The sequence below is a fragment of the Hylobates moloch genome, unplaced genomic scaffold (assembly GCF_009828535.3).
Source record: "Hylobates moloch isolate HMO894 unplaced genomic scaffold, HMol_V3 SCAFFOLD_18, whole genome shotgun sequence".
Taxonomy (NCBI): Eukaryota; Metazoa; Chordata; class Mammalia; order Primates; family Hylobatidae; genus Hylobates; species Hylobates moloch.
Genome location: NW_026652293.1, coordinates 15,668,521 through 15,692,734, shown reverse-complemented (window position 1 = coordinate 15,692,734; position 24,214 = coordinate 15,668,521). Strand labels below are relative to the sequence as shown.

General features: G+C 39.1%; 1 protein-coding gene across 1 annotated transcript in view; it reads left to right on the top strand.

The window, feature by feature from the left end:
• The first annotated feature begins 409 nt into the window (after positions 1-409).
• NEK7 (NIMA related kinase 7) overlaps positions 410-24,214 on the top strand; it is a 155,953-nt gene continuing 132,148 nt past the window's right edge. The window contains exon 1 of the mRNA XM_032136818.2: positions 410-690. The gene's annotated coding sequence lies outside the window, so the exon portion shown is untranslated. The remainder of the gene's footprint in view (positions 691-24,214) is intronic.

The following is a 24,214-nucleotide window of genomic DNA, read 5'->3' as shown; positions in this document are numbered from 1 at the left end:
TGGTAAAAGAAGATGGGCTCACAAAAGCTGTGGTCCAGAAGGGAACATCAGTAAGTCGGTTCACCGCTTGCAAGTGGGGGCACTTACATATAAATGAAGAAAAAACAAGTTCTTAAAAAGGAGCCGACCCTGGGTTCGGTGGGAAGTTGGCCTGAAGCCGGGTAAGAGGGCTCAGGGGACCGGACGCGTTGCCCCGCACCACGCTAGGCCTGACAACCGGAAGAGAGGGGCCAGGAGGGACTCCTCCAGAGCGGCTTCGGCTCCAGTAGGGAAACCGCCGAGGCTCCCCCAGCTCCAGGGAGCGCCGGGGACGCAGGCGGGAAGCCTCCATCGGGCAGCCGGCCTGGACCCACGGCGCGGGGTGGGGCCGGCGCCCGCCCCGCCCCTCTCCTCGGGGATGCCGGGATGTTTACACTCCTGACAGCGGCGGCAGCAGAAGGAGGATCGAGAGTCGCGGGAGGATGGGCCGCCGCTAGGCTCGCACTCCGGACGCGCCTCGCAGTGCGCAGGGTGGGTGCCCCGCGCCTGCAGCGTCCGCCGGGGCGGCGCGGCGGGAGGTTGCCGACCGGCTCCGGGCCTCGCAGCCTCAGCCCCCGGCCCAGCGCGTTTTCCGACGGCGGCGCCGCGCCGAGCCACCCGCCCGCCCAAGGTCTCTCGCGGGCAGGAGAACGGAAAACTCCCAACTTCCTGGTGAGTCGCTGCCCAGGGTTCAGGCGCCCGGACCGGGCAGCTCCTGCCGGGAGGGGCCGCCTGCGGGAGTCGGGCCGGGAGAAGGAGGTCGGGACCGCGCGGGGCGGCCTCTGGGATACCCTCGCTCAGGGTAGGTGGGGCGGGGCGCGCCGCGCTCGAGCCGGATGGAGGTTTCGGTCTTGTTCGTTGGCAGCGGTGGGAGGGGGCGGCAGGAAACTTCATACCTGGCCCCGGCTCTGGAGGCCCGAGGCCGCCAAGGGCGCCGCGGTAACTAAGAAACTCCGCGGCCACTGCGGCGGCTGCAACAGGTCTTTGGTTTCAGGACCCGAGGAACTTAAGCGAAGTCCCGCCTCCCGGCGGATGCTCATTGGCGACGTCGGTTATTTATCTCTCGCGGATTGGTGAAGTCCGTCTGTCAGGATTCGGCAGCAGCCCGACTTAGGAAAGTGAAGTGCGCTGGGAGAGAGTGGGTGGTGGGAGCCGGCAGATAGGGGAGAATCTGAAGTGGCTTCAGAAGTACAGGGAGCGTGAGAGGTCTGTTGGAGAATGAACTTGGGAGAGACTCCGGATTACAAAATGTCGGAGGGAAGGATTGCGAGGCAATAGCGAACATTGCTGGTGATGGTGGCAATGGAAAAGAATTTGAAAACTGAGGCCAAAGTCAGAGAAGGGGAGCCAAAGGAAAACAGAGAAAAGTGACAAGACCGTATGACCGCAGAACAGTGTAAGGAAGCGAGCACAACCTAGAGGATGCTGCCTTGAGAGCTAAAGAACTTCCGTTGCCTCTTTTACATTGTAGGCCTTCACTCCTAAAACCGCAGCATCCTCTATATAGTCTTGCACTGGGAGCGTACTGGGGTGGCAGAGAGATGATGTATCAGCCGATGAATCGTGTTCTCGCCTAGCTGTAGTCCTCACTGGGGAGGAATGCTAAAAATATACTTAGTTTACAGTAAGATACATGTTACTGTCCTTGCGCAATTCTGGTGACTGAACTGAAAATCAGAAATACAGAAATAAAATGATTATTCTCCTTTGAGGTTACTGAGCTCAAGGATGCAATTGAAAACACCAGATTTCCATAGTTTGTAGAGCCTAATGTACCCATCATAATGGGAACCACTGTTTCTAATTCCTCCTCCAAGGAATTTACAGTTTCAAGGGTATGCACACTCCTTCCAGGCGACAGCAGTATGTCTTGTCAGGTTGCATTAGATAATTAAAGTACAGAATATGTGTACTTTATAAATATGTTCTGTTCAGGACCTTGAGCTGCTGGTGGTGTGGTCGAAGAACGGCATAGTCCTTGCACTCAAAAGCTACAGTATGTTTGGGACAACCGGTCAAACCCTGAAAACGGTGAACAGTAAAACAAGAGATCCAGTTAACACTCTAATGCTTTGTGGCAACTCTTGTTGAATGGCCACTGAGTATTCTTGGTTTGTAGCACTTGGTGATGGCCAAGTGCTCTTGAACCAGTTAACTTAAAATCTCAGCAGTAATTTTATTTCCAGAGGAAGGAATCCTTTCTCCCTCGGCGAGATCCAGTCCACAGCTTGCTTCACTCCTAAAACAGCGGCATCCTCTATTTGATCTCGCACGGGGAACTTGCTGGGGTAGGGGAGGGGTGTTGGAGCTTTGAAAAAGCTTTGCCTCTCGGAGGAGTCAAAGGGGCAGTAACTGTATGGGGTGAGAGGAAGGCCTGCGAAATAAAAAGGCAAAGGAACCGTTTGAGGAGGCTAGTTGCCTTCTCGGGGCCGGCGTGTGTGCGGGGGTAGTGTTAAGGGGAAGGAAGGAGCCCGGGAGCCCGGGGGACCCTCCCGGAGGTGCGGGCCTGTGATGCCGCTGGGTGGCGGGAGGCTCCGCCTTCCGGAGTACTGACGGTCTTCGCAGCCAATGCGCAGCCAGGACCTCGCGTTCGGGTGGGCGGGTACTTCCTACTCCAGCCCTGGGCCTGGAGAAGGCCGCGTTAGTTCTTTCTCCAGGGATGTCGGCGGGAGGGGCGCCAGGCTGAGGGCCAGCCTGGAGAAAGAAAGAAAGAAAAGAGAGAGAAAGAGAGAGAGAGAGAGAGGGGGAGAGAGAGAGAGAGAAGGAAGAAAGAAAGGAAAGAAAGAGAAAGAGGGAGGGGGCTTCAGTTTTCCCTGAGCCATCCTAGGTGTCCCGTGTCGTGATTCAGCTGCACCTAGAATTTAACTACTTCTGCTGAAAGTTTATAGTAGATAAGAAGCGAAGTTGGTCAGCAGACTAAATATAGTCCATGTGACTGAGGGGGGTTTTACTCTGAAATTACCTGAAAATGAAAACCACTAAATGTCAGAAGCTAAATCGTTAGGCGTTTTCACAAATTCTTGGGAATCTTTCCATGGTTAAAAATCTTACCAATTTAACAAGACTAACTTTATTTCCAAGCGAACAGACTCATTTTATAGTCTGAACTAGTATTTAGGTTTATTTAGATAATACATGTAGCACCCACCATTCCTTTCCCGCTTTCATATTTTCCTGTCTGGACAATTTCGAGTTCGTTTCCATCCCAGTAAAACAGCACTTACCCAAAGAATGAGGAAAGCACGTATGGTATGATGGCATTGTACTAGTGGAGGAGGGGAGATTTGATGCCTCTATAGCTAACATACTTGATTAATAAATTAAAAAAAATTGCATTGTAATGACCAGAAGTCCACTGCAGTTAGTTTGTGTAAATAAGTACTTAATCTCATAACGACCCTATCCCCCAAATCTTTCCTGGTGCTTGCAGTTGATAGTTTTGGGCTCTCACTTATTGTAAACATTTAAGTATTCTTTTTTTTCCCCTCAATTATTGCGCATGTACCGAAATATAGACTTCTTTTTTTTTCACTTAAATATGTGGTCTGAGATATCATTAGAGACTTTTACAGTGTTTCCAGAACTAAACACTATTTTCCTAGGAACTATCTGATGTTTTAAGAATGTACCTCTGTAGCATTACAAATGTCGCCACCATTCAGGGTACCTGAGAAGTGGGCCTGAGAGCAGGGCCCAGTAAGTGTTAGTGATTATGCACTTTTGGGGGAAAAAAAAAAAGTAGGTAATTCCAAAATTTCTTTCAGGTTTTGTTTCCCTTGATTTTTTTTTAAATAGGCTTTGGTATTTTAAAAATGCACAGTGTAGTATTTAAAAAATGCACAGTGTAGCTGCAGCTGCAGCTGTACAAAACAGCACTCTGTCCTCATTCCCGGTTTCATTCACATTGAAGTATTTACCCCTTCGAATTTTTGTTGGAAAACTACGAGGGTAGGTATTTCAGTGCATCGTCTATAAAACATATCAAACTTAATGTACGACTTAAGGGTGTCTTGGAAATGACATGTATAATTACTGTTTGCTCTGAATTGTTTTATCAGCACTTCATCAGCATTTATATAAATATATAGCAAGATGTTTTAAGATGCATTTCTTTACCCTTTTGAGACTTTTTCAATTTAATTCTCCCCCTCCACCCATTTTTATAGGGAATATGGATGAATAACATTTGGTTACATAGTTGTAATCAAATATATGCATTTGTAGAATATAATGGCATTTCAGAATTTTTAAATTGATACAATTCAATCTCAGAGTTATAAAACTTCTAAACTGCTGAATTCTCCTTTGGTAATTAATAGTTTGATTATTCCTAGGTGTTATGTATTTTCACAAATTTTTTTTTATTCTGAAGAAAACAGTATATTTCCTGCTTTTCAGCCGGCAGTGGGAATGAGAAGGACAGATGATGATGAAGCATTCCTTAATTAATATTTTTGAGCAGGATAACTTCTTTTTTAACCTTTGTCAAAATAACTGCCCTGCCATACTATTTAGGTAATGAGGTTATACAATGAGTGGTTTTGTTGTAATAGCTATCAAAGTGTTAAGCAGAACAATATATAAATGAACAAAACTGATTTTAGTGGTCTATATGAGAAATACGTGTTTTCTGTTACATAATGGAAATAGGCCTTTTTGCAAATCTTGTTAGTAGTCTTCTGTTGGTAGTAGGTAAGGGCTACTTTTTCAATCCAGTCTGCTTTTTTATAGAATAGTGGTTCACAATTTTTTTCTCTGAAGGATCACATAGTAAATATTTCTGGCTTTGTGAGCCCTGTGATTGCATCTGCTGCCATTGTAGCCAAATACAGTATCTGACCAAGTGGGCATAGGTGTGTTCAAATAAAGCTTTATTTATACAAATAGGTTGGTAGCCTTCCCCCACTCTAGAAGATAATACCAGAGGTCCAAATATGGTGCTATGCCATTGATGTTTGGGTTGATACGGAATTTTCCACAACAGCATTTTATAATTATTTTTGTCCTTAGACTCTTGTGACAATTTGTTGATTTTCCACAGTTCTCTCAGAATAATGCCCAGCTATCCATTCCCAAATTTTGTGTTTCATTTCAGAGTTTGTCAGCGTAAGAACCTCTTTTAGGTTTGTCCACGTTTTCAGGTTTCTTCACCATTCTTTGCTTCTGGGGGATCCCACTCCTATCCTGTGACACTGAATGAATGCCTCTCTGTGGCTCCCTGCTTCTTACTAAAGCGACGTAGAATCTAATGTCAGTCATTTGTCTTTACTAAATGAAAACTACTAGACAAAGAAACATACCAAAACTTACTCATATGTTTCTTTGTCTAGTAGTTTTTATTTTAAGCCTACTAGTATGACTACCTTTGTCTACTTTAGAGGGAATTTTTGACATAAGCAAGAGGGTGGGCAAATTTTTTTCTTTTTAGGAAACATTAACTTAGTCTTTCAAAAAAGACTCCCCCCTGCCCCAGTAAAAAATATTGGAAAGAGCCTGTGCTTTAGCAGAGGGCCTACAGTCAAGGTATGTCTGGCCTGGGGTAGAGGTACCTCTGACCTTTGCTCTGAAAATAATTAGCTGTAGACTTACCTGGGTGTAGCTGCTGAGCAGCATAGAGCAGAATGGAAAATGCAACAGCTTTGTGAAAATTACACAGTACACTTTCTCAGCTCTAGCCAGGAGTTGGTTTTGTGTGTGCTGGACTTTTGACTCCTTAGCCCTCGGGGAAACCCAGGTAGGACCTGGGACAATCAGAATTCTTGGCTAGTTGCCACCAGCCACAAGCCGTCTCTTCTCTTTATCTGACCCTGCTGCACATATATTATCATTATCTGTGTTTACCATGATGTGGAAAAGACTAGGCAGAAAACTCCAGGGTTGTCATTACCTACTTTATGACCTTGGTTGAGTTGCTTATTTTATTCAGACTGTAGTTGTCCCAACTCATAAACTTGCCTTGAGGAGTAAATGAAAATATCTTTGTAAATGTATGGTAGCAGGCCCAGTGTTAGTTTCATTTCACTTCCTTCTCTATTCTTAGGATCTTCAGGGGTGGGAAACACATCTCCTGTTGTCAGTTTGTTCCAATGACAGGCCCTGTCACCCACTCTGCCTTTGCCCAGTTTTGTCTTAATGTGCTGCTTCCCACTTCTGCCATTTCCACTTCCTCTGCTTGAATTCTCCTTTTCCTTTGCCCTGTGATTTCCATATTCAAAATTTAATGGTTCCTACATTTGAGTTAGTTTTTATGACTTTCTTTGGAGGGTGGAGAGAGCCAGCAATCCATAGTTTCTCAGGCAGAAAAAGGCACAAGAGGCTTGGGGGGTTGTATTATGGACTACAAATAATGTGAGTTGCAAAAAGATCTTTAAATACAGATTCAAAAAAATGGCAAGATTAAAAATGTTCTTCCTAGCATGCTTAAAATTGTTTTTTTAATTGTTGAAATATTTCCCCTATGTTATGGTTATAATCATAACAAAGCCATATGTCCTTATATTATGGTTGGAAAAATTGAATAGATGTGTTTATGAAAAATTGTTATACTTCTAAAATGTAATGAATTCCTGATCTTATATTGCCTTTATATCTAACTGCTGGACTATATAGTAAAATAATATGATACGGGCACAGTGGCTCATACTTGTAATCTCAGCACTTTGGGAGGCCAAGGTGGGAAGAGTGCTTGAGGCCTGGAGTTCAAGACCAGCCTGATCAATATAGTGAGACCCTGTCACTACAAAAAATTAAAAAAAAATTAGTTGGGCTTGGTGGCACGTACCTGTAAACCCAGCTACTTGGGAGGCTAAGGCAGGAGGATTGCTTGGGCCTGGAGAATGGCTTGAGCCTAGGATTTCAAGGCTGCAGTGAGCTGTGATGATGCCACTGCACTCCAGCCTGGTGACAGAGTGAGACCCTGTCTCTAAAAAAATAAAAAAAATAAAAAAATAAAAAGACACATAGAATAGGTCATTTGTTTTAGGAAAATAGTATATCTTTATTCCAAACAGTTTATTTCTAGGCGTGGTTTGTTAGTCAATAAATACATGTAAATTGAAAGGTCTTATATAAGAAGATTTTTCCGGGAGGAGGATTGATTTACAGAACAAATTATTTCTTATTTTTCATGGCAGCCTACAAATTGACTTCCTTTGTTTTCATCACCATCTTTGTTGTTAGAATATGTTTAGAGTAGTCTGGTGGTAGGTGTGGTATTCAGTGAAAACTGCCGTTTTTTTCCATTTTCAAAATGCATTTAAAATAAAGTTTTAATAAGGTATTTACTGTTAAGAAATTTTTTGATTGTTGAATGACATATTGTTTTCACCTTCACTTTTATGGCTTTGAGTATTTACAGTATCAGCTGTTGGCTCACGCCTGTAATCCCAGCACTTTGGCGGCCGAGGCTGAGCAGATTGCTTGAGCCCAGGAGTTTGAGACCAGCCTGGGAAACATGACAAAACCCCATCTCTACTAAAAATACAACAACAACAACAGCAACAAATCAGCTGTCAATAAAGATTGTCTTTAGTTACATAGTTCTCCTGTTTACTCCTCTAATCACTTTTTTTTTAAGTGGAAGGGAATTTGTTACTGAACATTTAATAATACTTAATGGTTGTGAGGGAGTTTGAACTTCCAGCAGAATGTCCCAGTACCAGGCCCCCAAGGGAGTTGCTGCCTCTTCTGTGATCAGAAGGCCACCAGCCTAGGGCCATACAGCCACTGCTCTGATCAAGACACAGTTACAGTAAGAAAAATCCTGCTATTTGGGGGACCCTAGAACCATACCCTGCCTATTATGGTCCAGGAAACGATGCTGTGGGCCCTGGCTCTATACAGGCATTATTCAGAGATACTGCAGGTTCTATTCTAGACCACTGCAATAAAGTGAATCTTGCAGTAAAGCGAGTCAGATGAATCTTCTGGTTTCCAAGTGCATATGAAAGTTAGAGTTAAACTATACTGTAGTCTATACAGTGTGCAATAGCATTGTGTCTAAAAAGTATACATAATTAAAAAATATTTTATTGCCAAAAAATGCTAATGATCATCTGAACCTTCAGCAGTTCGTAATGTTTTTGCTGGTGGAGGGTTTGCCTCAATGTTGATGGCTGCTAAATGATCAGGGTGACGGTCACTGAAGGCTGGTGGCTGTGGCATTTTCTTAAAATTAGACAACCATAAAGCTTGCCACATCAATTGACTCTCTTTCATGAAAGATTTCTCTGTAGCATATGATGCTGCTTGATAGCATTTTACCCAAAGTAGAACATCTTGTACAATTGGAGTCAATCCTGTCAAACCCTACTGCTGCTTAAAAGTTTATGGAATATTCTAAATCCTATGTTGTCATTTTAGCCATGTTCACAGCATTTTCATCAGGAGTAGGTTCCATCTTAAGACATCATTTTCTTTGCTCATTTATAAAAAGCAACTCCTCATCCATTAAAGTTTTATCATGGGATTGTAGCAATTCAGTTACATCTTCAGGCTCACTTTTAATTCTAGTTCTCTTGCTGTTTCCACCACATTTGTAGTGACTTCCTTCATTGAAATCTTGACTCCCTCAAAGTCATCCATGAGGGTTGGAATCAACTTCTTCCAAACTCCTATTGACATTGATATTTTGACTTCCTCCCATGAATGACAGTCGTTTTTAATGGCATCTAGAATGGTGAATCCTTTTCAGAAGGTTTTCAGTTTACTTTGCTCAGATCTGTCAGAGTGATCACTGTTTATGACAGCTATAGATTTAAGAAATGTATTTCTTAGATAAGAAGACTTGAAAGTGGATTATTCCTTGATCCATGGGCTATAGAATGGTTGTTGTGTCAGTAGGCATGAAAACAACATTAATCATCTTGTATATTTCCATCAGAGCTCTTGGTGACTAGGTACATTGTCAATTAGTAGTCATATTTTGAAAGAAATCCTTTTCTGAGCAGTCGGTCTCAACAGTGGGCTTAAAATACTCAAAAAACCATGCTGTAAATCGATGTACTGTTGCCCAGGTTTTGTTTTTCTACTTATAGCACACAGGCAGAGTAGATTTAGCATAATTCTTAAGGGCCCTAGGATTTTCAGGGGATGGTAAATGAGCATTGGGTTCACCAGCTTCGTCAGCCCTTAACAAGAGCCTGTTCTTGAAGCTTTGAAGCCAGGCATTGACCTCTCTCTAGCTATAAAAGTCCTAGATGGTATCTTTTTCAAATAGAAGGCTGTTTTATCCATATTGGAAATCTGTTATTTAGTGCAGCCACCTTTATCAATGATCTTAGCTAGATCTTCTGGATAACTTGCTGTAGCTTCTACTTCAGCAATTGCTGCTTCAGCTTGCATTTTTATATGATAGAGATGGCATATTTCCTTGGACTTCATGGACCAATCTCTGTTAACTCCATTTTTTCTTCTGCAGCTTCCTCACCACTCTCAGCCTTCACAGAGCTGAAGGGAGTTAGTGCCTTGCCCTGGATTAGGCTTTGATTTAAGGAAATGTGACTGGTTTGATCTTCTATCCAGACCACTAAAACTTTCTCTGTCTCAGCCATAAGGCTGTTTCACTTTCTTATCATTCGTGTGTTCACTGAGTATCACTTTTTTCTTTGTCTTTTTATACAGATGTTTTACTTAATTATAGAAAATTTTAAACACATTCAAAATAAACAAAATAGTGTAATAGACCAGCTCCGAGCTTCAACAGCCACTGATAATGTACCATTTTGGACTAGCACTTTTAATTTCCTTCAAGAACTTCTCTTTTGCATTCACAACTTGGCTGTTTGGCTCCAGAGGCCTAGCTTCTGACCTACTAGCTTCTGACCTGTCTTGACCTTTGACGTGCCTTTCTCACTAAGCTTAATCATTTCCAGCTTTTGATTTAAAGTGAGAGATGGGTGACTCTTTCTTTCACTCGAACACTTGAAGGCCATTGTAGGGTTATTAATTGGCTTAATTTTCATTATTGTTGTGTCTCAGGGAATAGTGAGGCCCGAGGAGAGGGAGAGAGATGGGAACAGCTGGTGCAGTGAAGCAGTCAGAACATACACACACCATGTATCATTAAGTTTACCGTTTTATTTGGACATGATTCATGGTGCCCCAAAACAAATACAGTAGCATCAAAGATTGCTGATCACAGACCACCATAAAAGATATAATAATAGTGACATAGTTTGAATTATTGCAAGAATATCCAAAATGTGACACAGAGATATGAAGTGAGCACATGCTATTGGAAAAATGACACAGACTAACTTCAGATAGGGTTGCCACAAACCTTCAGTTTATAAAAAACACAATGTGTGAAGCACAATAAAATGAGATATGCCTTCATTAGTTTCCTGTAACTGCTGTATCAAATTACTACAAACTGGATGGTATAAAACAACAAATTTATTGTCACCATTCTTCAGGCCAGAAGTCAGAAGTCAGGGTGTTGACAGTGCCATGTTCTCTCTGAAGGCTTAAGGGAGAATGTGGCTCATGCCTTTCTCTTAGCTTCTGGTATTGGCAGCAATCCTTGTCTTTCCTTGGCTTGTGAACATTATCACTCCATTCTCTGCCTCTGACATGCAGGTTCTTCCTATGTGTTTTCGCTTGTGTCTCTTCTCATAAGGACATCCTCATGACCTCATCTCTGCTGCTTATCACTCTTACACTTAAAATTCAACAAGCAAAATCTATGCTTTTCTATTCAGATTCTTTACCTAGAAAAGATTTTCAAATTTCTGATGTTTTTGGTCTTAACAGCAGATTTTAAGATTGTGCGGGGGTTGTGTCTGAGAGATAAAGGCACCCAAGGCATCTTATATGATATGCGCTCATTAACATGATAATGATAATAACAGGAGAGAAGATGCCACTTCAAGCAAGGTGAAAGAAAATAGGACATCTAAGTGTTAGTTTTAGTTCCTTCTCAACCAAATGGTCCCTTGTTACTGGACTGCTTAGGCTGTGTGCTGTTCTCACCATTTTTGGCATTTTTACAAAATTTCTCTCAACTGGGTGTGAAAGCTTACCACTTCCCTTGCTCCTGAGGTGTTTTTTTTGCACAGGGGCAAAAGCTCTTTGCCTTGCCTCTTAGAGTTTTTGCCTCTAGTTACCATTACCTACCTGTAGTTCTCTATCTTGTTTCACAGCTCAACTGCACCAGACTTTCCTGTCTTGCATGTTTAGCCATGCTGGAAAGTGTTCAAGAACATTATGATGAGTAACCTGTTCCTTTTTCCATGACTGTCTTATTTCCATCTAGGACTTTGATAACAAGTGACAGGCACTTGAGTCCCTTCTAACTTCCCACCTTGTCAGTAGATACAAGCCTTTGCATTCAAGTCATGCTCTTTATTCAAAAGCCTGTTTGGCAATTTTAAAACTGTTTTCTATCAGCGATTTGTTTTCTCCTTTTAAAAAAATTTGGAGTTTATAAACAGCACAAGCCCTTGTTGTTTATGACCATTTCCCCTTCTCTTTGTTTACTATAAGAAGACCCAGCTTGACATAGAAGATTTTCAAATCGTGGGTCAAGTCCAGGTGTATTTTTTTATTTTTCAAATGCCAAACATAGGTTCTGACACTTAGTGTGAGCTAAATGTAATATATATAGAACTCAGTTTAAGAGTTGAGTGCCTGGCCTAGGGGAGAGTGATTGTGTGGTTAATGATTCAGATAATATAAGAAGCATGGGCTGTAATGATGTACTAACGGTATCTGGTTAGAAAATGTTGAGACTTTTGTCTCTTCGTGTGTGGTCCCTGGCAGGGCAGTACTACCATTCCTAGGCCTTTTTTGTTTGTGTTGTGGGTTGTCATCCCCAGAATGTCAGCATTTCCACATTTTCTAACTTGTGAACTTTGTGGGGTATTTGCATATGCATTTTGAGAATGTTTGAAAGATGATCCAGTTGACTGCACAGACTTGGTGTAAAGTCAGTTTCAAATCAAGGTGAGCCTTCTCTGAACTTGGGAGGCATACTTGCCTGAAATTTGAGGATAGACCATGTGATCTTGGGAGCCTTCTGGCAGCTGTAAAATGAGGGACTCTGTGATTACATTCCCTTTATAGTTCATCTTTTTGTTTCTTTTTTTTCCTTCCCATTTTCCAACTTGGTCTTATCAATCCACAGATCAAAGAAAGAGAAATTTGGGAGTTGTTGGTAGGTGGCTGAAAGTGAGTGAAATGATTACAATTAAAAAAGGGACCATAGCAGGAGTGAGAGAGAAAAACCTAGATGGCAGTGGCAATTTTAAGAGAGATGTAATGGCTGAAATAAAGTAGGAGGAAGAAAGGAAACCTTTAAAAACAAAGGAGAGGAGTATGCAGAACATATGGAAAAGGAACATGGGGAAGTAGCTTTCTGTAATGTTTACTCATTTGAAAATATTATTCTGAGATTTTTCTGTATTATAAAATTAGTATATAGGTTGCATAGTTGATTCATGTGCATAATTTATAGTTTAAAAGTAAAGTGGTCAGTACATATGGCTTAGCTTTATGTGTTAGTTTTTAAAAAAACCTACATTGTTTTGAGTGTTTGGTTATTAATGGTCTATGGATATAACTGCTGCTCAGTAACTCCTTCATCTACTGGAAGGAAGGTCAATTTTTCAATCAATAGAAATAGGTAGCTAAATGAGATGCTTCTTATTTTTGCTTGGAGGTGCCAGGCTTATTTGCCAACTTTCCACAGTTAGAAAGCACTTTGGATCACCACTGTCAGATATTTAGATTTCTTTTTGAGTCTGGAGGATTGTATTTCTTATCAAAACAGATATCCAAGTTTATGCTTTAAAAATATTTAAGTTTTTATTAATTGCAGAATATGAGAATAAAGGAATGACCAAATGCTGTACCATATCGCCTGACTCACTCTACCACTAAATGGAGCCCCACTTGATCCTCACCTGGCTTTCTAGATTATGTATTTCCTGTATATTCCCCTACATTTTAGTCATATCGAACAACTTACTGGGGTTTTTTTTTTTTTTTTGGAAAATTTTGTACGCTTTCTGGCTTCTCCACTCTATGCTTTTCTCACTGCTTTAAATATACATTTTCCATACGTCACTGTTCAATCTCAGTGCATTAAAATAATCTTTATCCTTCAAGGCCCTGCTCAAGTATTATACAAAAAAATACAAATAAACCTCTTTCTTCTGCTTCTTTAAGCCTTTAGTACGTATTGAGTCTTGTTGTAGTTATACTTATCTTAGCTTCCTTGCTGGAGCATAAGCTTCTGGAAGGTGTGAATCATGTCCTGTACACATCTGTGTTTTCTGTAGGACCTAGGACCATTCTTGTCAGAACTTGCCATTTAAAGAATGGCAGATGACTGCTTTCCAGAGACTACACTTGACAGGAGGTCTAGGCAGGTCCTAGCAGTAAGAGAATGTCCAGAACAATTGAGCTGTTGGTTTCAGGGAAGGTCTAGGATGAATGCCAGGCACATGTCTCTGCAAGGCCCACAGAACATGGTATGAAGGAGGTCTTACTGTTTGAAATAGGTAAAGGTCTAATCTGTGAATGGTCACTGTCAGGATATTCAGGGATCTAGTCTGAGATGCTTGGTTTTGTATCTGAATTCTGAATTCCAAGGTCTGAAAGATCTCAGAGTGGGGTGAGATAGGAATCAGGACTAGGAAAAACGGGTGTGTCAGACATGAACTTGATGTGAGTGGGGAGGAGTGTGGAGACCAGACAGAGACTACTTTGGCAATGAAGTCTAAGTTAGAGGCTCGAGCAACAGGGAATAAAGTGAGAGATAAGTCCTAGAGTTAAGATACGATATTAAAACATGACAGGCAGTTAGATTAAATTGACTTGAAGCTGATTTACTAAGCTGTTCACTGAGTATACTTAAATTTCCTTTCCTTAGAGCCCAGTTCATTCCTAGTTGTAGTTAAGTGGTTTGGCTTTCTGTAAAGGGGTAGGAACCTTTTTATTCCTTAAAAGTATGACTGTCTATTTGCCAATTAATTCCATGTTCCAAGGATCCCCTCATGGAGAAAATGTTGCATTGAGTTAAATAAGGAAATAACTAGACGAATACTTGAGATTATTCCCTTCATAAGAATAATTACTAATTGTGAATTGATGGTTTGAATACCATGCTAAAACGATTGAACCTCTTTTCTCTTGTGAAGTGATTGTGAAGTTACTTGTACCTTTATGTTTTTAAAATTTGATGGTAATAGCAATAAAAGCTTTAGTGCTTTTATGATCTCTTTGTTTGGTTGGTAGTTATGGCACATCAGAAACTCGCATCAAAATAGAATCAAGATTATTGTAAAGGGGACCTCAAACGTAGATTTCTTAAAAAAAATGTTTTTTTATTTTCAAGATGGAATCTTGCTGTTTTGCTCAGGCTGGTCTTAAACTCTTGGCCTCAAGCTATCCTCCCCACCTTAGCCTCCTGAAGTGTTGAGATTACAGGCATGAGCCATTGCACCTGGCCAAAACATGTATTAAGATAAGTTTGGTTTATGAGATATATGAAGGAATTAAGTTCAGACTTGAAAATTCATACTTCAGTGAGACTACAGTGTACTTAAAAATTACCAAGAAAAGGGCTTATGTCTTTTTTTTATAAATAGAACCCTCTGTAATGTCTTCTTTCTTTTTTTCCCTTCAAATTTAAAATTGAGTTGAATTTATTTATGCTTTTTAATTTTTTTTAAAGAAATGCTTCTCTAGCCAGTTCTAGCTAGGTTTTTTCCTTGCTTAAAGTCCTTCAGTTACTGCCTTCAGAATAATTTCTAACCACTTAGTCTCTTAAAAATACTTTATGGGCCGGGTGCAGTGGCTCATGCCTGTAATCCCAGCACTTTGGGAGGCTGAGGTGGGCGGATCACAAGGTCAGGAGTTCGAGACCAGCCTGACCAACATGGTGAAACCCCATCTCTACTAAAAATACAAAAATTAGCTGGGCATGGTGGCACACTCCTGTAATCCCAGCTACTCAAGAGGCTGAGGCAGGAGAATTGCTTGAACCAAGGAGGTTGAGGTTACAGTGAGCTGAGATTGTGCCACTGCCCTCCAGCCTGGGCGACAGAGCGAGACTCTGTCTGAAAAAAAAAAAAAAAAATCAAAAACCTTTATGATTTGGGCCTTGTCACTTTCATCTGCTGCATCCCATGTTCCTGTCTTAGGGCACTGGTTGTAGTTCCCTAGTTATTCCGTGATTGAGCCTGGAATGTCCCTCCTCTTCTCCTTTGCCTGGTTAACTCCCACATGCCTTAAGACTCACCTTGAGTGTCTTCTCTACAAGGCCTGCCTGACCCTGACAGCTTGCTTGGATAACCCTGACATCCTTCCTGTGAACTCTTGTAGTAGCAGTACCCAGTGATGGTGTCTGTCATCATACTTGCTTCCTTATACTGTAAAAGTCTGTTTCTGTATGTCTTCTCTGGGAATAACTTAAGCTATCGGAATTGCATTAGTTCTTTTTGTATTCCCAGCAGCTCTGTGGTAGACATATCAGTAATGCTGAAAAACAAAACAAAACAAACAAAACAAAAATGAGTTAATGAATGAGCTGGAGAAGATAAAGAGACAGGAGTCTAGGTTAGCCCACAGTGTTTTAGCTGGGGTGTGGATTGGTGCTCTGAATAGACCATACCAGCACTCTTTTCTCCCTCCCCTTCTCTCCGAACTTTGAGTAGCTGCGACTTTTTATTAAAATGAAATGAAATAAAAAAAAACTAGAAACTTAACTTTCTTGCAGATTCTTTGGACACTAATTTAGGTGTTTCCTGCCTTGTTGAGGACAAGAATGTCTTTTCACCCAAGATAAAGAGTTCTGCTCTCTTCTTCCATTGGAATATTTTCTAATTCTTTCTCAGTTTTGACTCTGTAGTTTTTCATAAGCAGTAGGAGCATGATCATGAGACTTAGGAGGAACAAACTTTGTCCCAATATAGTTTAAGAAATCTCATATCTTTATACAAAATATGTTTGCAGCTGACCTTTACATACTGTCTTGGTGCTAAGACAGTCAGATAGGTCCTCCCGTGTATATAGTGCCTACAAATCCCAGGAATATGAAAATCGTACAGATTCCTAGTTGCTGGCTAGAGAGGTGAGAGTTGAAATGTTCTAAGATATAAGGAAATGCAGGTTTTGCCTTAGTTATATATAAAGTTGTCATCATAGAGCCTAGTACTGAAGAGCAAAGGAGAAGAAATATTAACCACATCAGCTTAGAATTTAGAGTAAGAGTTTAGAATAACTCCCTCAATTCTTGATTAAATCTATGATCATAACTAAGTTAGTACTAAGTAACAGTTTCTTTGTGTGGTGGTGAGAAGATGCGTCTGTGATGCTGAATTTGGAATATCATGGGATATGTAGCTGACACTGTCTAATAGGCAATTGGTTATATATCTCATGCTCAGCAGAGAAGTCCGGCCTGGAGTAGAGCTCTGGTGTCATCAGTAGAGAGACTGATATGTAGCAGCAGAGGAGTCTGTCTAAAGAAGGTGTGTTGGGGGCCTTGTCCATTCTTTCCCACTTAAAAGTGCAGTTTGTCAGATGTGGTGGCTCATGTCTATAATTCCACTTTGGGAGGCCGAAGTGGGAGGATTGCTTGAGACTGGGAGTTCAAGACCAGCACGAGCAACATAGGGAGACCCTGTTTCTACAAAAAATTAAAAAATTAGCCAGGTGTCATGGTATGTGCCTGTAGTCCCAGCTTCTTGGGAGGCTGAGCTGGGAGGATTGCTTGAGCAAAGGAGTTTGAGGTTATAGTGAGCTATGATTGTGCCACTATACTCTGGCCTGGGAGGCAAAGTGAGACTCTGTCTTTAAAAAAAAAAAAAAGGACAGCTTTTTTGAAAGGTAAATAAATACCCAATGTATACCGGAGGAAAGTAAAATTTAACTTGTTACTTGCTGCCTGACTTAAGTATAATATGTGAGGTATTTTTCTTACCAACATAAAATAATCTCATTTCCATTCTTAATAAATCTGTTTTTAAAGCCTCTTAGTATAGACCATCTTTATGACACTTTACCATTCTTTAGTTGGAATATGGATTTTCACAGATTCAGAAGGTTTCTGAAAAAACATTTAACTGGCTGTCAATTATATAATTTCATTTTGAAAGCCTATAGTTAGTATTAATTAGATTTTCATTTATTTGGTCAGGGTCCTTTATAATTAAAGTTTTTTCATAGAACATCCTAGATAGCTTTATCAGCGTAACATTATGTTATTCCTACTTTTAATTTTTCTTATTCTTTGGATAGTATTTCCATAAAATCAATAGTTTTACATGTAAGAGTGCCAGAGAAAGTACATTTGTTTCTAGTGTATGTTTATGTATGTTAAAAGACATTCACACACAGTTTGGCATGATTTTATAGTCTGTGCTCAAAAGAGCAAGAGAGAAATTGCAAGATAGTGCAGGTCAGAATTAAAATAATTTGGCAGAGTTTGGTGAGAAAGTTTGCTTAGCAGCTGCCTGGGTTAACTTTGCACCATCCATTCAAAGCATAGTTCAGTTCTGAGATATAAAAATATATAACCAATTAAATTTAGTTTCCCAGAGGTAAATTTTAAAACATAAAATATAACTTTGATTTACCTTGTAAGTACATTGAAACATCTTGTTATTAAGTACAAGGATAGTTTTATGTAACTATGAGGCAGTGGCTTTTATATACTTCCTTTTTTCCTTCCTTTCTTAATTTTACGTTTTTGAAATCTTAATTTGCATTGATGTTTATGCTTGGTAAAAAAAGAAAAATCTCAAAGGTACAAGTATTATGCCTCTTTGTTTCTTGTGTACGTGGGGAGGTGGGTAGGAGGGAGAGGAAGGCAGTGAGTTTTCCAAGAAGGAAAGTAACAAACTAAATTTCTGTTGCTAAACATCGATTGTGTCCTACTAACCTAATTATACATTAAATAGACTCTGGTTATGACTAACTCAGGTCCTAAGAATGCAGTCAGGGCCTAAGTGGGGGTTAGTGAAAAAGTTCATTGCAGAGGACATCAGAAGACCTGAGCTAGACTCAGTCATTGCTTTACCACTGAGATCAGGGCCTCAGTTTCCTTGCCCGGTTTTTAGCAGCATCAAGAGGAATAATGGATAGGAAAGCATTGTTGTTTTTTTTTTTTTTTTTTTTTTGAGACAGGGTCTTGCTCTGTCACCCAGGCTGGAGCATTGTGGCAGGATCAAAGCTCATTGCAGCCTCAACCTCCTGGGCTCAAGTGATCCTCCCACCTTACCTCCCGAGTAGCTAGGACCACAGATGTGAACCACCATACTGGGCTATTTTAATTTTTTGTAGAGGTGGGGGTCTCATTGTGTTGTTTAGGCTGGTCTCAAACTCCGAGACTCAAGTGAGCCTCCCACCGTGGCTTCCCAAAGTTCTAGGATTACAGGCATGAGGCACCGTACCATGCCTGACAGGAAAGCTTTTAAAACTACTTTATGGTTTATTGTAAACTGTAGTATGTAAAGAAGAGAGGATTTTGAAAGTTCAGGAATAATCAATGCATAGAACAGTGTCTGTAATAGAGTAGGTATGCAAAACATATTTGTTAAATGAATAAATATGAGCAGTTGATAAGTCTTTCTATAAGGATTAAATGTAAAACCATGTGTTAATTTTGAAAATTCCATTAAATTTTTCTTTTATTTAAATCTGTTTTTCATTTTTGGTGTGTGATTTTTCTGTTATTGAGTACTTGTTACAGACCAAAGGCTTTTAAAAACAAATGACCTTACCATAAATAATTCATACTAATGAAAGTATTTCCAAGTACTAGCCTGTATTCCATAAGGCCTTATCAACTTCGTTATGATAAAATTCATACTATGAATTATTTAGTACAAGGAATTCAGTAGAATGTTTTTTTAAATCTGGTTTTGAAGATGGGGCCAAGCTATTTATCTTAGCTCTTTATGTCAGTTTGGTTGTCATGATTTTTCTAGTATTATAGCTGAATGATTAGCTTAGTGAGCATGTGCTTTTGCCAGACTTTAGTTTTTGCTATGTGACTAACTGAATGACATATAAAAATATAAGGGGAATTTGTAATAGCATTCTGTGTCCACAGTTAACCTGAACAAATATAAAGTCTATCAAAAGCTTTTTGGACATACTTTAAAAGGGCTGCGTAAGTATCACTTGTCTTTCACATGCTTGTAGGGAAACTCTTCTGTAAAGATAAGCAGAAGAAATAATACTATCTTGCATTTGTGTGCTGCTTAAAACTCTTGAGGACTGTTAGTACTTTATTGTTCCAGCCCTTCTTTTACAGTAGAAAGTGCCCTGATTTGATTTGTTGTTTCAGAGATAATGATGTGAGACCTTGCTCTGTCTTCTCATGCTATGTACTCATTATGAACCTTCCTTTAGAGGGGAGGGAACTGAGACACAGGGCGGATATGTTGTCTTTAATTGAAAGCAGGTGCTCATGTGAGTTTAAACTAAGGTTTCCTGAGGGTTAGACCTGTAGTCTTTTAATCTCTTGTTTTGTTTTCTAACTATGTTCAGTTATTCAACAAGTATTTATTGGATCTTCATGTGTGCCAAAGGTATAAAAATGAAGAGCAAACAGATTCAGCCCTTAAGTAGTAGTTGCTAATATAAAGGTAATGGGTAGGGCCTAAGGTGGACAGACAACTGATTCATTTAAATACATGAGACAAATGCTTAAAATAGGTATTTTAAGAAAGTCTACCTGAGTACGAAGCAAGGTTGACCACGCTCACTAGCTGGGTTGAGTATTTCAGTATGATGCCATAGTCTGTGTCAGAGGCATATAGGTATTAAATAACTTGACATTTGGAGGAAGTATAAATGGTTCACATTAAGGCCAGAGTATGGTACTTACGTGGGGGAAAGTAGCTGGCAAGTAAGGAGTGAGGTTGAGGAGATTATGTTTTATTCATTAAAGGGTTTTAAGCAGGCTTATGACATAGATTTTCATCTTAGATTTATCATATATAAATATATATATAAAATGGGTATATAGAATAAGAATTTCATTACTAACATCAGGAAGAGCAGTTAGTAGGTTTTAATACTAGCAAGGATCATGAGGGTCTGGGATAAGCAGAGTGATGATGTTTGTGAGGTAGAATTAGTAGGAGTTGAGGACTTATGTGGAGGTAAGGGAGTAAAAGTTTCTGGTATGACCTAGGGACCATAGGGGATGACTGGATAACAGTGTAGGGGGTGACTGGATGAAAATGCCATTCACTAAGAAAGGAAATACAGAGTAGAAACAGTTTAGAGTGTTCAAGATTTTAGACATGTTAGGTTTAGGATATCAGGCAGAAAGATGCAATAGAATTGGAAATGAGATTCTGGAGCTACAGGTTTATAAATCATCAGTATGTAGGAGGCAGGTTATGTCCAGCTGAAAATGTGTGATTATTGATTTAAATAACCAAGAGACTTATCATTAAAGGAAACTTAAGCAAGAGAATCAGCAGACTTGTTTATTGATCACAGAGCAAAAGACTTTTAAATTGAAATGAATAGGAATCTTTCAGTTCATGCTCTTGAGTTACTATATTAATATCAAAGCCTGCAAAAATTTGGCCCAAAGGATGATATGTTGGTCAAATATTGACCAGACTATGTTCAACAGATTACCAGACTTTTCCAAGATAATAGAAATTCTGTAGGAGAATTCTGTGGCTGGACAAGTTTGGAAAAATCTGCATCGGGTACTCTTTTGGGGTTTACAGTGCACTTTAGTGTAACTGGATCCCTGAGAAGTCTTATAGCTAAGAAACCAACTTGAGTTTATTTTGTCCAGTATTTTACAGATTCATTTGTTCATGGACCCTCTCCCTGCCATTTTTTTGTTGTTGTTGTTTTTGTTGTCATGGAATAAAGATTAACAACTCCTGGAATTCTAGTGTTTTAAAGAGCAGAGTTTGAAGAGCACTTATGGATGTAGATACACAAAGCTTCAATAAAATTAAAACTAATGGTACAGTTAAAGAGTCATCAGTCATGACCAATAAAGGTTTATCTGAGCATATAAAGATGATATAATGGAAGAGATCTAGCTATTTGATTCATTATCTCATTTGGTTCAGTAAGAAAATTTGTGAGATAAGCTTAGTAGAACAGATAAGCATTTGATATCATTTGATACCCCTCCCTTTTTTTTTAAGGAAATGCCTCTTAGAAAATTGAGACTCATTTGTTATGGAATATGGTCACTATAAAAACATACTGTAATTTCATATAAGTTTATCCTTATTTCTTCTCAACTGCTATAATTTAAACTCATTGAGTATAGGAAATATATTAATCTTTACATTTTCTGTTGCCAACTCTAATATAAGGCCTTGGATTTTTAGGCATTCTATACTATAGTGATTTCTTAAATGAAAACATTATTTGGAAACCTATCCTCATGTAGTTTTCAAGTTACAGTGGATTTTAGGAAATTTGTGTGTGTGTGTGTGTGTGAAACGTTTTTTGAAAATGTAAAACATACATGGCTTTTCAAAACTTAGGCATTCTTCATTATGGGCCTTTATGTTTGCTTTATTTTTTTATCCAGCAAGCCTTGAAGTCTTAAGATGAATTTAAATTTGTTCTAACAGTTAAGTGACAGAGAATTCATACAGATTCTTGAACAGTAAAGTGGTATAATACTCTAAAAAAAGGATTATTTTTGGTGTAGAGCAAGATGCATGAGGATGGCTCCAACAGAATAGAAGTGTTCATGTGGGAAAATCAAGGGACTTTAAGACCTGAGGCTGGCACAGACTCTCCAGGATGTGGTTGGATTTTGGGCTAAACAGTCTTTCTGTGGTCTTGAGGACTGCCTTTATAGTCTATGAAACCCTAGCCTTCAATTGTGGCTTTACAGAGTTTAAGAAAATTTTGTTCGTATGCAGATTTCTGCAATCTTCCTTTTGCCAGGAAGAAGCTACAGTTACACAGGAGTGTGTGTGTGTATGTGTGTGTGTGTGTGTATGTGTGTGTGTGTGTATGTGTGTAGACACGTGTGTGTAGACACACAAAGTAGACTGAGCTTAAACCTGATTTATAGGAGTCAGGAAACCTGAGTTTCTTTGCTTTCTCCTTGTGTAATTTTGGTTAAGTTGTGTAACTTCTTTCTTTGGAATTTCTTGTCTGTAATCTGGAAATTATTTCCCACTCACTCTACTGTGATGTTTTGAGAAGATATCTGTGGAAACTTTTTGAAAAATACAAAATGATAAGTGTAAAATGTCAGTAAAGCATATTGATGCTCATTTTGCTAGAAGAATACATATAAACATAAAATTTAGAAACCTTAAAAATCACGGCCAGAGCGAATCATGATTTCTACACCTCCCTTTTTTTTTTTTGTTGGTGGGGGGGTGTTTCCAGTTAAAAGTAAGCATTCAGTTTGTACTAATACTTAAAAGCCTTTGCATCATAGAGAAAATTAATCAATAATGAAGTATCATAATTTAGAATCATTATTGTTACTAACATTTTATTCCTTATTCTAAAGTAATTTATTCAGGATGTGTGCTGAGACCTGTTGTTTTAACTGTATAGCTAGATGAAAATATGAGAGAAGAGGTTTGGGTGAGGTTTCTTTCCTTCGTAACAGTTTGCTTGAGGAATGGGCAGGCTTTTCCTCACTTGACAGATGGTATAGGAAGGGCATTGAGAAGCTTGCATTTGCTTGGTGGTGATAGAGACAGGGCTAGAATTCATAATTTTTGTTGTTGTTATTTAACACATTTTTCCCCTTTGGGTACAGCATTTTCTTGCTGATAATTTTGACCTTGTACTAATTTTTGATAATTATCATAATCTTTTAGGGAGGTAGTCCAATGATGTGTTGCTTTTGCTTGTGGAAAAATTGCAATGAGAACACACATGGAATATTTTCAGTAAGAGGACATTTAATTTTTACTTTGAGAAAACAAATTCACAGCCTTAAAATAAATTATGTTCATATAGTCATTTACTAAAAATAAAAGTGTGAATAAGTAATGGGCTTATAGCTCACACATTTTTTAATGTTGATTTCTAATAGGAAAAACTGTCTATAAAATGCTTTATAAAATGATGCCTTAAATATACATTCATAATATGATTGACTTACTTTCTAGTGTAAGAGAGATATCTATATGGAAAAGGTCAAAATAGGACAAGTTATCAAACCAAGGTCACCCATTTTCTATAGTTTCCCTATTAACTTTAAACACATGATAATCACCATGCTACTTTGATGAGATAACTAATTATAAATTGGACTCTTAGACCATAGCATCATCTTTAGATAGTTCAGAAAAACAGCAACAAGAAATCCAGCAAACTAAGCATTATCTTAGTTTTTTTGTTAGGTCAACCATATACTTGAAATGTCACTCTAAGCAGATAAAAACTTCTTGGTATTTTTGATTTCAAGTTAATTGATCATTGACTTCTTTCCAATAGTACCCTCTTCCATGAAGATTCTTCAGTAAGGGTGTCTTAGGAGTTAATCATGCGTTACTAGTGAGGCTCTGCTCTGGGAGGTAACTAATCCATAGCATCCCAAAGTTCCTGTCAGTAAACTCTCAATGTATACAGCATGACTTGATTATTTATTTCACAAGACATTAGAATTGAGTGAACTTTTGAGACTGGGTATCTATCATGGAATCTAACACCTTCACTTAGTATTTGAAGTAACTAAGACTCAGAGATTGATTACACATTACACAGAAAGTTATTGGTAAAGTGGGTTAAGACTTTTATCCTCTGTATCATATTCCAGTGCTTTTCCCCCCATGTTATTTATGTTTGTGAGAATCTCCTCAACAACAATGATAAGATTACTGAAGTAAACAACAAAAAAATAAACTTCTAAACTTGTAGTGTTGTATGACTTTTAGATGTCATGTAGTGCCATTACTGAAGAAATGATTATTTGAAAAATTTCACTGGATGATGGATTAATCTATGAAGACAATTTAAAATGTATTTTGTTAACATTTGGCAGAGTAAAGCAAGTCAGTTCTTTAAAAATGACATGTGAGGGTAAGTGGTTGAATTGAAGGAGAGACTTCATTAAACTTTGTCAGTTAATGAAATGATTTCATTTGTTAGGATTCTGTTTTTTCTTGTTTTAATAGAAAAAAGTGATATATATATAATTTTAAAATGGCTTTATATACTTGATATGTTCAAATATGGGTAAATATTTTCAGGTTTACCTCTGTTGATGGAAATAAAG